The sequence below is a fragment of the Sminthopsis crassicaudata genome, chromosome 6 (assembly GCF_048593235.1).
Source record: "Sminthopsis crassicaudata isolate SCR6 chromosome 6, ASM4859323v1, whole genome shotgun sequence".
NCBI classification, from domain to species: domain Eukaryota; kingdom Metazoa; phylum Chordata; class Mammalia; order Dasyuromorphia; family Dasyuridae; genus Sminthopsis; species Sminthopsis crassicaudata.
In genome coordinates, this window is record NC_133622.1 from 237,731,380 (window position 1) to 237,743,849 (window position 12,470).

Below are 12,470 nucleotides of genomic sequence, written 5' to 3' on the forward strand. Positions count from 1 at the left end.
TAATTTGATTATTAATATGGTCAATTATATTAATAGTTTTCCTAATATTAAACCAGCCCTGCATTCCTGGAATAAATCCTACTTGATCATAGTGTATTATCTTGGAGATGATTTTCTGAAGTCTTTTTGCTAATATCTTATTTAAGATTTTAGCATCAATATTCATTAAGGAGATTGGTCTATAATTTTCTTTCTCAGTTTTTGATCTACCAGGTTTAGGTATCAGTACCATGTCTGTGTCATAAAAGGAGTTTGGTAGGACTCCTTCATCCCCTATTTTTTCAAATAATTTATATAACATTGGGGCTAATTGTTCTTTAAATGTTTGGTAGAATTCACATGTGAATCCATCTGGCCCTGGGGATTTTTTCCTGGGGAGTTGATTAATAGCTTGTTCTATTTCTTTTTCTGAAATGGGCCTATTTAAGCAATTTATCTCCTCCTCTGTTAATCTAGGGAGCCTATATTTTTGGAGGAAGTCATCCATTTCACTTAAGTTATCAAATTTATTGGCATAAAGTTGGGCAAAGTAACTCCTTATTATTTCTCTAATTTCCTCTTCATTGGTGGAAAGATCCCCCTTTTCATTTGTAAGACTATCAATTTGATTTTCCTCTTTCTTTTTTTTGATCAAATTTACCAAAGGTTTATCTATTTTATTGGCTTTTTCATCTATTTTATTGGCTTTTTCTAGGTGAGATGAAAATTGAGGAGGATTGTCCACATTGAAAAGTACTTTACTGAGAGAGAGAGAGAGAGAGAGAGAGAGAGAGAGAGAGAGAGAGAGAGAGAGAGAGAGAGAGAGAGAGAGAGAGAGAAATGTAGAGCTAAATCGTGGAAAGTAGACACATTTTGCCTAGCTGATTTCCTTCAGGATCAACACTAGATCAAGCTTCTGGATAGATTTTGGAATTATAGAACTCACGAGTATTCTGAAATAACAAATTTTCAGCAGAAAATGCCTTGGAAACACTTCAAGAAAGATCTGTCTGAATCAAGGTGGAGGGGACATAATATAGGTGTGCTACAGGGAAACCCACGTTAGAGAGGCCTCACCATGGAGAATCTAGTAGGAGGTTCCTAGATAAAATACAGCACAGTTGGCTACTCTGTCCTGGTTCAGAAGCCAAAGATCAGCAGAATAGCTGTAAAACCTGCAATGCAACTACAGAAGGCAAATAGTGAGCCCTTCAACCCCACTATAACAGGTGGGACTTGGCCATGGCCATCCAGCTTGGGGAGGAAGCCTGGAGCATCACAAGCCTCAGAACAGTGTAAAATCCTTATTACCTAAGCTCTGGACAATATCCCCATTTGCCCTAGAAGCAGAACTCAACCTTTAAAAATGAGCAAAAAAGCAAAAAGAGTTCTGACCATAGATAACTATTATGGAGAGTGAGATTCTTTTCTTTCTTTCTTTTTTTTTTAATTTCCCATTTTCTCTTTGTTTAATTTTCAAAACATATGCAAAGATAATCTCTTTTTTTCTTGATGGTACATGGAACCTATACAAAAATTCACCAGGTATTAGAACATAAAAATCTCATAATCAAATTCAGAAAAAAGCAATAATAAGACATCCTTTTTCAGAGCATAATGAGAAAAAAATAATTTTGGTCCATTTTCCCTGCCAAGTTGCAAACTAAATCTAATCCTAAAGAATGAGAGGGAGAAATAACAGATCATAGAAATAATTGATAATTTCTTCCCAGAGAATGAAAATGAGGCAATAAACCAAAATGTATGGGATGCAGCTAAAGTAGTTTTTACTTACATTAAAAAATAGCTAAAGAGCAGATCAATGCATTGGATATGCAACTAAAAAGCTAGAAAAAGAGAAATTAAACCCCCCCAATTATATGCCAAATTTAAATTTCTGAAAATAAAAGAAGAGATTAATAAAATTGAAATTAAGGAAACTAGGGGGCGGAGCCAAGATGGCAGAGAAGATACACGCCACTGTGTAAGCTCCTTTCTTCCCTCACAACCAACTAGATTTAATCAGCCTCAGAAATAGGGCTGGACTGATAGAATCCACAAGGACTGGAAGCATGACTTACCAGCTGAAGAGAATCTGGAGTTTCAACAGGAAAGGTCGGTTCCCAGGGGAGGAAGAAGCAAGGCCAGCACAGATGGTGGGGTGGTGGCACACTGCGCCAATCACACTGGGGAGGGCTCTGGGATCAAAGAAGCCACTGAGATAGAGGAATCTGGCACAGGCTGTTCACCCTTCTCTGCTTATAATACAGCAGTTCAGAAGAGAAATCAAAGCCACTTTGGAATATAAGCTAGATACTAGAACCTCCCTGATCCTGGGGGTGACTCAGCAGATCTCGGCACTGTGGGTGTGGCCGACATGGGCAATCCAGGCTTTCACCTGAGAGTATTTAAGATATTGAAAAGTGGGCGGGGCGGCAACTCATAGTGCCTGGCTCAGCTGGAGGCTGTGGAACTCAGGCCCTGGAAGTCCCAGAGAAGCAGAACCTTTGAACTAGGGACCTCGGTTTCTGGCAAACACTTCCAGTTTGAGCACAGGGGCTTTTCACTTCACCTGCTGCTGACACCCACTCCCCACCAGGATGCATAGGCTAGGCTTTGAGTTGCCTTTACTGTTCAGTCTCAAACCTCAGGGAAGCCGCTAGAACACAGTGCCCTCAAGGCACAGCAGTGCTAGTCACCTGTGAGGCGTTTCCAGGGAGGGGGTGGGGAACTCTCTCCCAGAGCTCTCTCTTAGCTCAGGCACAGGGGCCGCTGCATCCATCTGGTCTGGGAGGAAGCTGATAAAGAAATAAATAAATAATTTCCTACCCCAGGGACAGACCCCAAAAGATTTGTTAACTATGAGCAAAAAGCCAAGAAAAACTATAGATTCCTTCTACACAGAGAAAGAGCGGGTATCCAACCCCGAGGAAGTTAACAGCAGAGAGTCAGCAGATAACAACCTAAAGGGGAACGATTCCTGCCCCCCATCACATAACTCTCTCCTTGAAGAGACTATTAAAAAGTTAAGAGAGTTTGAAGAAAAATGGGGAAAGGAAGGAAAAGCTATGATAGAGAATAACAACGTTCTGAAATTGGAGTTGGAAAAAATAAAGAATTCACAGGAGATGCAGGGAAACAAAATTAGTGAATTATAAAAGGTTAAAAAATCACAGGAAAGTAGGATTTCTGAATTGGAGAAGATGAAAAAGTCTCAAGAAAAAAGGATTTCTGAATTGGAGAAGATAAAAAAGTCTCAAGAAAATAGGATTTCTGAATTGGAAAAAAAAATAATTCTCAAAAAAAAATTAGGGAAATGGAAAAAAATTCAATAGAGCAAAACAACTCATTTAAAAATGAAATTGGGCATTTACAAAAAGAACTAAAAACTGTAAATGAAGACAATAACTCCTTAAAATTCAGGATGGAACAAATAGAAATGAATGATTCATTGAGAACCCAAGAATCAGTCAAACAAAACAAAAAAAAAAAAATGAAAAGCTGGAGAATAATATCAAATACTTACTTGGAAAATCTATAGACCTGGAAAATAGATCTAGGAGAGATAATCTGCAGATCATTGGACTTCCCGAAAACTATGACCAAAAAAAGAGCATAGATTCTATTTTACAGGAAATTATCAAAGAGAACTGTCCAGAGATAATAGAAACAGAAGGGAAAGTAGATGTTGAAAGAATTCATCAAACTCCAAAAGAACACCACGGAATATTGTGGCTAAGCTGCAGAATTACCACACAAAGGAGAAAATCCTGCAAGCAGCTAGAAAAAAACAATTTAAATACCAAGGTGCCACAATAAGGGTCACACAAGATCTGGCTGCCTCCACATTAAAAGATAGAAGGGCCTGGAACCTGATATTCTGAAAGGCAAAAGATCAAGGATTGCAACCAAGAATAAAGTACCCAGCTAAGTTTAGCATCTTTTTCCATGGAAGAAGATGGTCATTCAATGAAATAGAGGAATTCCATATGTTTCTAAGGAAAAAAACAGACTTAAACAAAAAATTTGATCATCCACAAGACTGAAGAGAAACAGAAAAAGGTACACAGAACCCTTGAGAACTATATCTCTGTTGTGGGTATATAGAAAGTATGCATGGATAATTTGATTTTACTGATATAAAAGAAAAAAAAAGGAGGGGGTGTAGTAAAGGGAAGGGGGTAGTATCAGAAAAAGGGGAGGGAGTGATAAAAAGAGGGAAACTACATCCCAGGAAGAGGCATAGAAAATACACCATATCTGAGGGAATTTAGAGAGGGGGAGAATCATTGTGTAAATCTTACTCTCATCAGAAGAGGCTCAAAGAGTAAATAATTGTCATATTTGTTTTTCAGAGAATTCTCTCTCACCTCATTAAAAGGGGGGAGAGGAAAAGGGAAAAGGAAAAGGAGAATAAGGGAAGGGACGTGGAGGGAGGGGGGAGGGATATTGAAAAAAAGGAGGGCTGTGCGTCACAAGGGGGGTCTATAAATTAAATATTGGGGAAGGGGTTCAGGGGGGTCAAAGGAAAAAGCATAATCTGCGGATAATATTGTGGCAGCTATTCTTATCTCAGATCAAGCAAAAGCGGAAGTTGATCTAGTTAAAAGAGATAAGGAAGGAAACTATATCCTGCTGAAAGGTAGCATAAATAATGAAGCCATATCAATACTAAACATATATGCACCAAGTGGTATAGCATCTAACTTTCTAAAGGAAAAGTTAAGAGAGTTGCAAGAAGAAATAGACAGTAAAACTATAATAGTGGGAGATCTCAACCTTGCACTCTCAGATTTAGACAAATCAAACCACAAAACAAACAAGAAAGAAATTTAAAAAGTAAATAGAACATTAGAAAAACTAGGTATGATAGACCTTTGGAGAAAACTGAATGGCAATAGAAAGGAATATACTTTCTTCTCAGCAGTTCATGAATCCTATACAAAAATAGACCATATATTAGGACATAAAGATCTCAAAATTAAATGTAGGAAGGCAGAAATAATAAATGCATTCTTCTCAGACCACAATGCAATAAAAGCTACATTCAGTAAAATGTTAGGGGTAAATAGACCAAAAAGTAATTGGAAACTGAATAATCTCATCTTAAAAAATGACTGGGTGAAACAGCAAATTATAGAAAACATTAATAATTTCACCCAAGATAATGACAATGATGAGACATCATACCAAAATCTGTGGGATGCAGCTAAGGAAGTAATAAGGGGAAATTTTAAATCTTTAGAGGCTTATTTGAAGAAAATAGAGAAAGAGAAGATTAACGAATTGGGCTTGCAACTTAAAAGGCTAGGAAAAAGACCAAATTAAAAACCCCCAACCAAAAATTAAACTTGAAATACAAAAAATAAAAGGAGAAATCAATAATATTGAAAGTAAAAAAACTATTGAATTAATAAATAAAACCAAGAGTTGGTTTTATGAAAAAGCCAATAAAATAGATAAACCTTTGGTAAATCTGATCAGAAAAAAGAAAGAGGAAAATCAAATTGTTAGTCTTACAAATGAAAAGGGGGATCTTTCCACAAATGAAGAGGAAATTAGAGAAATAATAAGGAGTTACTTTGCCCAACTTTAAGCCAATAAATTTGATAACTTAAGTGAAATGGATGACTTCCTCCAAAAATATAGCTTGCCCAGATTAACAGAGGAACAAGTAAATAGTCTAAATAGTCCCATTTCAGAAAAAGAAATATAACAAGCTATTAATCAACTCCCCAGGAAAAAATCCCCTGGACCAGATGGATTTACATGTGAATTCTACCAAACATTTAAAGAACAATTAGCCCCAATGCTATATAAACTATTTGAAAAAATAGGGAATGAAGGAGTCCTACCAAACTCCTTTTATGACACAGACATGGTACTGATACCTAAACCAGGTCGATCAAAAACTGAGAAAGAAAATTATAGACGAATTTTCTTAATGAATATTGATGATAAAATCTTAAATAAGATACTAGCAAAAAGACTTCAGAAAATCTTCCCCAGGATAATATCAAGTAGGATTCATACCAGGAATGCAGGGCTGGTTTAATATTAGGAAAACTATTAGTATAATTGACCATATTAATAATCAAATTAATAAGAACCATATGATCATCTCAATAGATGCAGAAAAAGCATTTGACAAAATCCAACATCCATTCCTTCTAAAAACGCTTGAGAGTATAGGAATAAATGGACTATTCCTTAGAATAATCAGGAGCATATATTTACGACCGTCAGTAAGCATAATATGCAATAGAAATAAACTGCAACCTTTCCCAGTAAGATCAGGAGTGAAACAAGGTTGCCCACTATCACCATTACTATTCAATATAGTACTAGAAACGCTAGCCTCGGCAGTAAGAGCCGAGAAAGAGATTCAAGGAATTAGAGTAGGAAATGAGGAAATCAAACTATCACTCTTTGCAGATGACATGATGGTATACTTAGAGAACCCCAAAGACTCTGCTAAAAAGCTATTTGAAATAATTCAGAATTTTAGCAAAGTGGCAGGATACAAAATAAATCCACATAAATCCTCAGCATTCTTATATATCACCAACAAAATGCAACAGCAAGAGATACAAAGAGAAATTCCATTCCAAACAAATATTGAGAGTATAAAGTATTTGGGAATCCATCTACCAAAGAACAGTCAGGAATTATATGAGAAAAATTACAAAACACTTGCCACAAAAATAAAGTCAGATTTAAATAATTGGAAAGACATTCAGTGCTCTTGGATATGCCGAGCGAATATAATAAAGATGACAATACTCCCCAAACTAATCTATTTATTTAGTGCTATACTAATCAGACTCCCAAGAAACTATTTTAATGACCTAGAAAAAATAACAACAAAATTCATATGGAAGAATAAAAGGTCGAGAATTGCAAGGGAACTAATGAAAAAAAAGTCAGAGGAAGGTGGTCTAAGTTTACCTGATCTAAACTATATTATATAGCAGCAGTCACCAAAACCATTTGGTACTGGCTAAGAAATAGAACGGTAGATCAGTGGAACAGATTAGATACAAAGGAAAAAAAAAGGTACATCTATAACAATCTAATCTTTGACAAACCCAAAGATACCAACATTAGGGACAAAAATTCATTATTCGGAAAAAACTGTTGGGAAAACTGGAAATCAGTATGGCAGAAATTAGATATGGATCCACACTTAACACCATATACCAAGATAAGATCAAAATGGGTCCATGATTTAGGTATAAAGAATGAGATCATAAATAGATTAGAGGAACAGAGAATAGTCTACCTCTCAGACTTGTGGAGGAGGAAGGAATTTATGACCAGAGGAGAACTAGAGATCATTATTGATCACAAAATAGAAGATTTTGATTACATCAAACTAAAAAGTTTCTGTACAAACAATACTAATGCAAACAAGATTAGAGAAAATATTTTTAAAAGTAAAGGTTTTGACAAAGGTCTCATTTCCAAAATATATAGAGAACTGACCCTAATTTATAGGAAACCAAACCATTCTCCAATTGATAAATGGTCAAGGGATATGAACAGACAATTCTCAGATGATGAAATTGAAACTATATCCACTCATATGAAAGAGTGTTCCAAATCACTACTGATCAGAGAAATTCAAATTAAGACAACTCTGTTATACCACTACATACCTGTCAGATTGGCTAAGATGACAGGAACAAATATTGATGAATGTTGGAGCGGATGTGGGAAAACTGGGACACTGATACATTATTGGTGGAGTTGTGAAAGAATCCAGCCATTCTGGAGAGCAATTTGGAACTATGCCCAAAAAGTTATCAAACTGTGCATACCCTTTGACCCAGCATTGCTGTTATTAGGATTATATCCCAAAGAAATACTAAAGAGCGGAAAGGGACCTGTATGTGCCAAAATGTTTGTGGCAGCTCTCTTTGTTGTAGCTAGAAACTGGAAGTTGAATGGATGCCCATCAATTGGAGAATGGTTGGGTAAATTATGGTATATGAAAGTTATGGAATATTATTGTTCTGTAAGAAATGACCAGCAGGAGGAATACAGAGAGGCTTGGACAGACTTACATCAACTGTTGCTGAGTGAAATGAGCAGAACCAGAAGATCACTATACACTTCAACAACAATACTGTATGAGGATGTATTCTGATGGAAGTGGAAATCTTCAACATAAAGAAGAGCCAACTCACTTCCAGTTGATCAATGATGGACAGAAATAACTATACCCAGAGAAGGAACACTGGGAAGCGAATGTAAATTGTTAGCACTATTGTCTATCTACCCAGGTTACTTATACCTTCGGAAGCTAATAATTAATGTGCAACAAGAAAATGGTATTACCACACATATATTGTATCTAGGTTATATTGTAACACATGTAAAATGTATGGGATTACCTGTCATGGGGGGGGAGGTTGTGGAGGGAGGGAGGGAATAATTTGGAAAAAAGAATAAAAAAAATTAATAAAAAAAAAGAAATTAAGGAAACTATTGAACTAATAAATAAATTAATTAAGATTTGTTGTTATGAACACATAAAATAGTTAATTAAATCTTGAGTTAATTTGATTAGAAAAAGGAAAGAAGAAAAATCAAATTACCAGAATCAAAACTGAAAAGGAGGAAATTACTACTCATGAAAAGGAAATTAAAGTAATAATTAGGTGTTATTTTTTGTTTAACTGTATATAAATAAATCTTATAATTTAAGTGAAATGAATGAATACTTACAGAAATATAGATTTCCCAGATTAACATGGAGGAAATAAATTATTTAAACAGTCCCATTTTAGAAAAAGAAATTGAACAAGCTATTAATGAACTCCCTAAAAAAACCCTACAGGGCCAGATGGATTTAAAAGAGAATCTAGGAGTAGCTAGATAGCACAATGGATAGAGTACCAGACCTGAAGTCAGGAGGACCTGAGTTCAATTCTGGCTTCTAACACTCAATGCCTCCTAGCTATGTGACTTTGGGCAAGTTACTTAATCCCAATTGCCTCAGGAAAAAAAAAATGTAGAAAGCCTTGAAACCACTTTTTTATTGCCTATATGCTATTCTTAGGCAAACTTCCAAGTTAAAGAGGAAAACTACCAATATTAGCCCCAGGGGAATAGGGGTTCTGGTCACAGTTTCAGGACAGAATTTCAGGATGGTGAAGAGTAAGGGACTGACCACAGTTACAGGATTTAGAGCAGTATAGCATCTGTGGTCGCAAGGGAATAAGATCCTTTCTTCAGAAACAACTAGATTATAGGCTAGGAGATCAGTGACCCCATCTTTATTCAGATCACATCTCCTTGAAAGCACTTAAAACTTATGGAACTACAAAATTAACTTTAAAAGGAGCAGTTAAAAAACCCTGAAGCTTGGTGCCTCTTTATGCCTCATAAAAACATAAAGTTAATATAAAGTTAAAAGTAAAAAAAAATAGATGGCGGAAATTATAAAATAAATAACAACAACAACAAAGCCTTAACCATAAAAAACTGCTCTGGTGGCCAGGAAAATGAAGAAAAAAGCCAATACAAGATAATGATGTCAAAATATTTATAAGTAAAGTCTCAAAGGAAAAAAAAATAAATTGGGCAGAAACCCATAAAGAATTCCTCAAAGCCTTCAAAACAATTTTTAAAAATCAAATAAGAAATCTAGAGAAAAATGAGGAAAACAAATGTAAATTATTCAATATTTATTACAAGAGAGTCAACATTGTGATATAAAAAGACCCCATACTGAAGAAAATACTGTATTCCAAAGAGGTGATTTAAACACACTCACCCACACACACGCATACATACAAACACCAGCTTTTTTGTATTACAAAATTGGAAATTTAGGGGATGTTTATCAATTTGGAAATGGCTAAAAATGCTGCACTACATTAATTAATTAGTGTATATATATATATATTATTTATTATTATTATTATTTGTTACTTAGACAGTTGGGGTTAAATGACTTGCCCAGGGTCACACAGCTAGGAAATGTTAAGTGTCTGAGATCAGATTTGAACTCAGGTCCTCCTGACTTCAGGGATAGTGCTCTATCCGTTGTATCACCTAGCTGTCCCTAATTAGTATATTAATTAAATGGTATACTATTATACTATATGAAATGATGAGCAGGAAGATTTTTAAAAAATTGGAAATATTTATAGGAATTGATGTAAAGTTAAATGCAGAATCAGAAAAATATGTTACACAGTAATAGCCACTGTATGATGATCAACTATGAATGATAGCTCTATTCAGCAATAAAATGATCCAATGCAATTCCACAGCTAGAGAAAAAAAAAAAAAAAAAACAAAAAAAAACAAAAAACAAAACTGATGGAACCTGAATTCAGATCAAAGTAGCTCTTTTCACTTTATAACACTTTTTTTTTTTACTATTTATTTACTATCTATTTCTTTTACAACATCATTAAAATAGAATTTTTGAAGGATACATTAAATGAGTTTCAGAAGGAAATAGTAATAAAAGTATATTATTGTGATCCTCAGATTTTACTTCTCACAACTAGATAAATCTAACAAAAATAAACAAGAAATTAAGGAGGTGAATACAATCACATATGATATATTTCTGGAGAAAACTGAATGGGAATAAAAAGCAATATACTTTTTTTTCTCTCAGCAGTACATGAAAAGACCATTTATTAGAACATAAAAACTCCTCGACCTGTTGAAGAAAAGCAGAAATAGCAAAGACATCCTTCTCAGATCATAATGCAATAAAATTTATATCTAATAATGGACAATGAATGAAACCTTTATGACCTTTAGTCATAAACCTTTAGTCGTAAATAGATCATACCAATATTTTCACTCAATCACCAATATTACTCACAGGGAGATCTCAGTATAGAAGTTAGTATTGAAAGGATTCTTATATCTCTTCCAACCCCCTGTTGTTTTGTTTTTTTTCCCTAAATAATCAAGAAAGAAGGTATAGAAAAAGGAAATATTTTCTCAAGTCATGCAAGGCAATAAGAAAAGCTAGATTCAATTTGTCCCAATACCTCTGCCTCTATTTAAGTATCTTTCCCAATTCTCCGAGCTGAAGAGATACCATGGCCTGCAGAGGCTGAGAACTGCCCTTTGCCTTTTTAAAGAGAATAATTTATAAAATGTAAGAGGTCATGCTATATTAGTCTGGCCATGATTAAATGAATGGAGGTGGTGAACATCCTATATGGGCATAAAAAGACAGAGGGAAAGATAGGATAAACAGTCATGGGGGCTCAGTGATGGCATATAAAACCAGAGCTGCTTGGCAGTTTGTGTTAACTGTATTAACATATAATAGGCATCTCATGCCATACAAATAGAAGGAAGAGGGGGAAAGTATTGAATGAGGGAAATGAGGATATAGGTTCAAATATACTCTCAGGTCAGTGCTGCTTCTGAATTCTTGGATGAGTCATTGAATGGTTTTGCCTGTTTTCTCATTTATATCATGAAGATTTTTGATTAATTAATTTATGCCCTCACTACTGTTTGCAACCCAGGTGTATCTGATGAGAGGAAGATTGAGAAATAGTCCCAGAAAGAGACAAACATAGAAAGACAGGAAGACAGGGTGTGGAGAGAGAAAGGGGAGGGAAGAGAAAGAGAGGGGAAAAGGAAGGGAGGGAGGGAGGGAGAGAGAGAGAGAGAGAGAGAGAGAGAGAGAGAGAGAGAGAGAGAGAGAGAGAGAGAGAGAGAGAGAGAGAGAGAGAGAGAGAGAGGAGAGGAGAGGAGAGGAGAGGAGAGGAGAGGAGAGGAGAGGAGAGGAGAGGAGAGGAGAGGAGAGGAGAGGAGAGGAGAGGAGAGGAGAGGAGAGGAGAGGAGAGGAGAGGAGAGGAGAGGAGAGGAGAGGAGAGGAGAGGAGAGGAGAGGAGAGGAGAGGAGAGGAGAGGAGAGGAGAGGAGAGGAGAGGAGAGAAGGAGAAAGAGAGGAGAGAAGGAGAAAGAGAGGGAGAGAGAGGAAGAGAGACAGAGACAGACAGAGACATAGATAAAGATAGGAACACATAAAAGAATGTTAGAGACAGAATAAAGGAGAAAGGGAAAATAAAAGATAGATACAGAGGGATCACACCTTGTCATGTCAGGGATACATACAGTTTTGCTCTTCTCACAGGAACTTTCAGCCTGCTTTAACATTATTTCAGAACCCTGATAGAAGAAGCCAAGGGTTTTGATGTCCACATTGATCTAACCAGGAAGACTTTCTAAACTATGATCTCACAATGTGACAGAACTGGGATTAGGGATCAGGGACTCCTATTGCTCCTTGTGCTAAATACACAACACTCTCTCTCTCTCTCTCTCTCTCTCTCTCTCTCTCTCTCTCTCTCTCTCTCTCTCTCTCTCTCTCTCTCTCTCTCTCTCTCCCCTTATTACACACACATACATATATATACATATATCTATACATAACCACATATAAATGTACACACATATGCACATACACACAGAGTTATATATGTCTCTGAGCACTAGAGA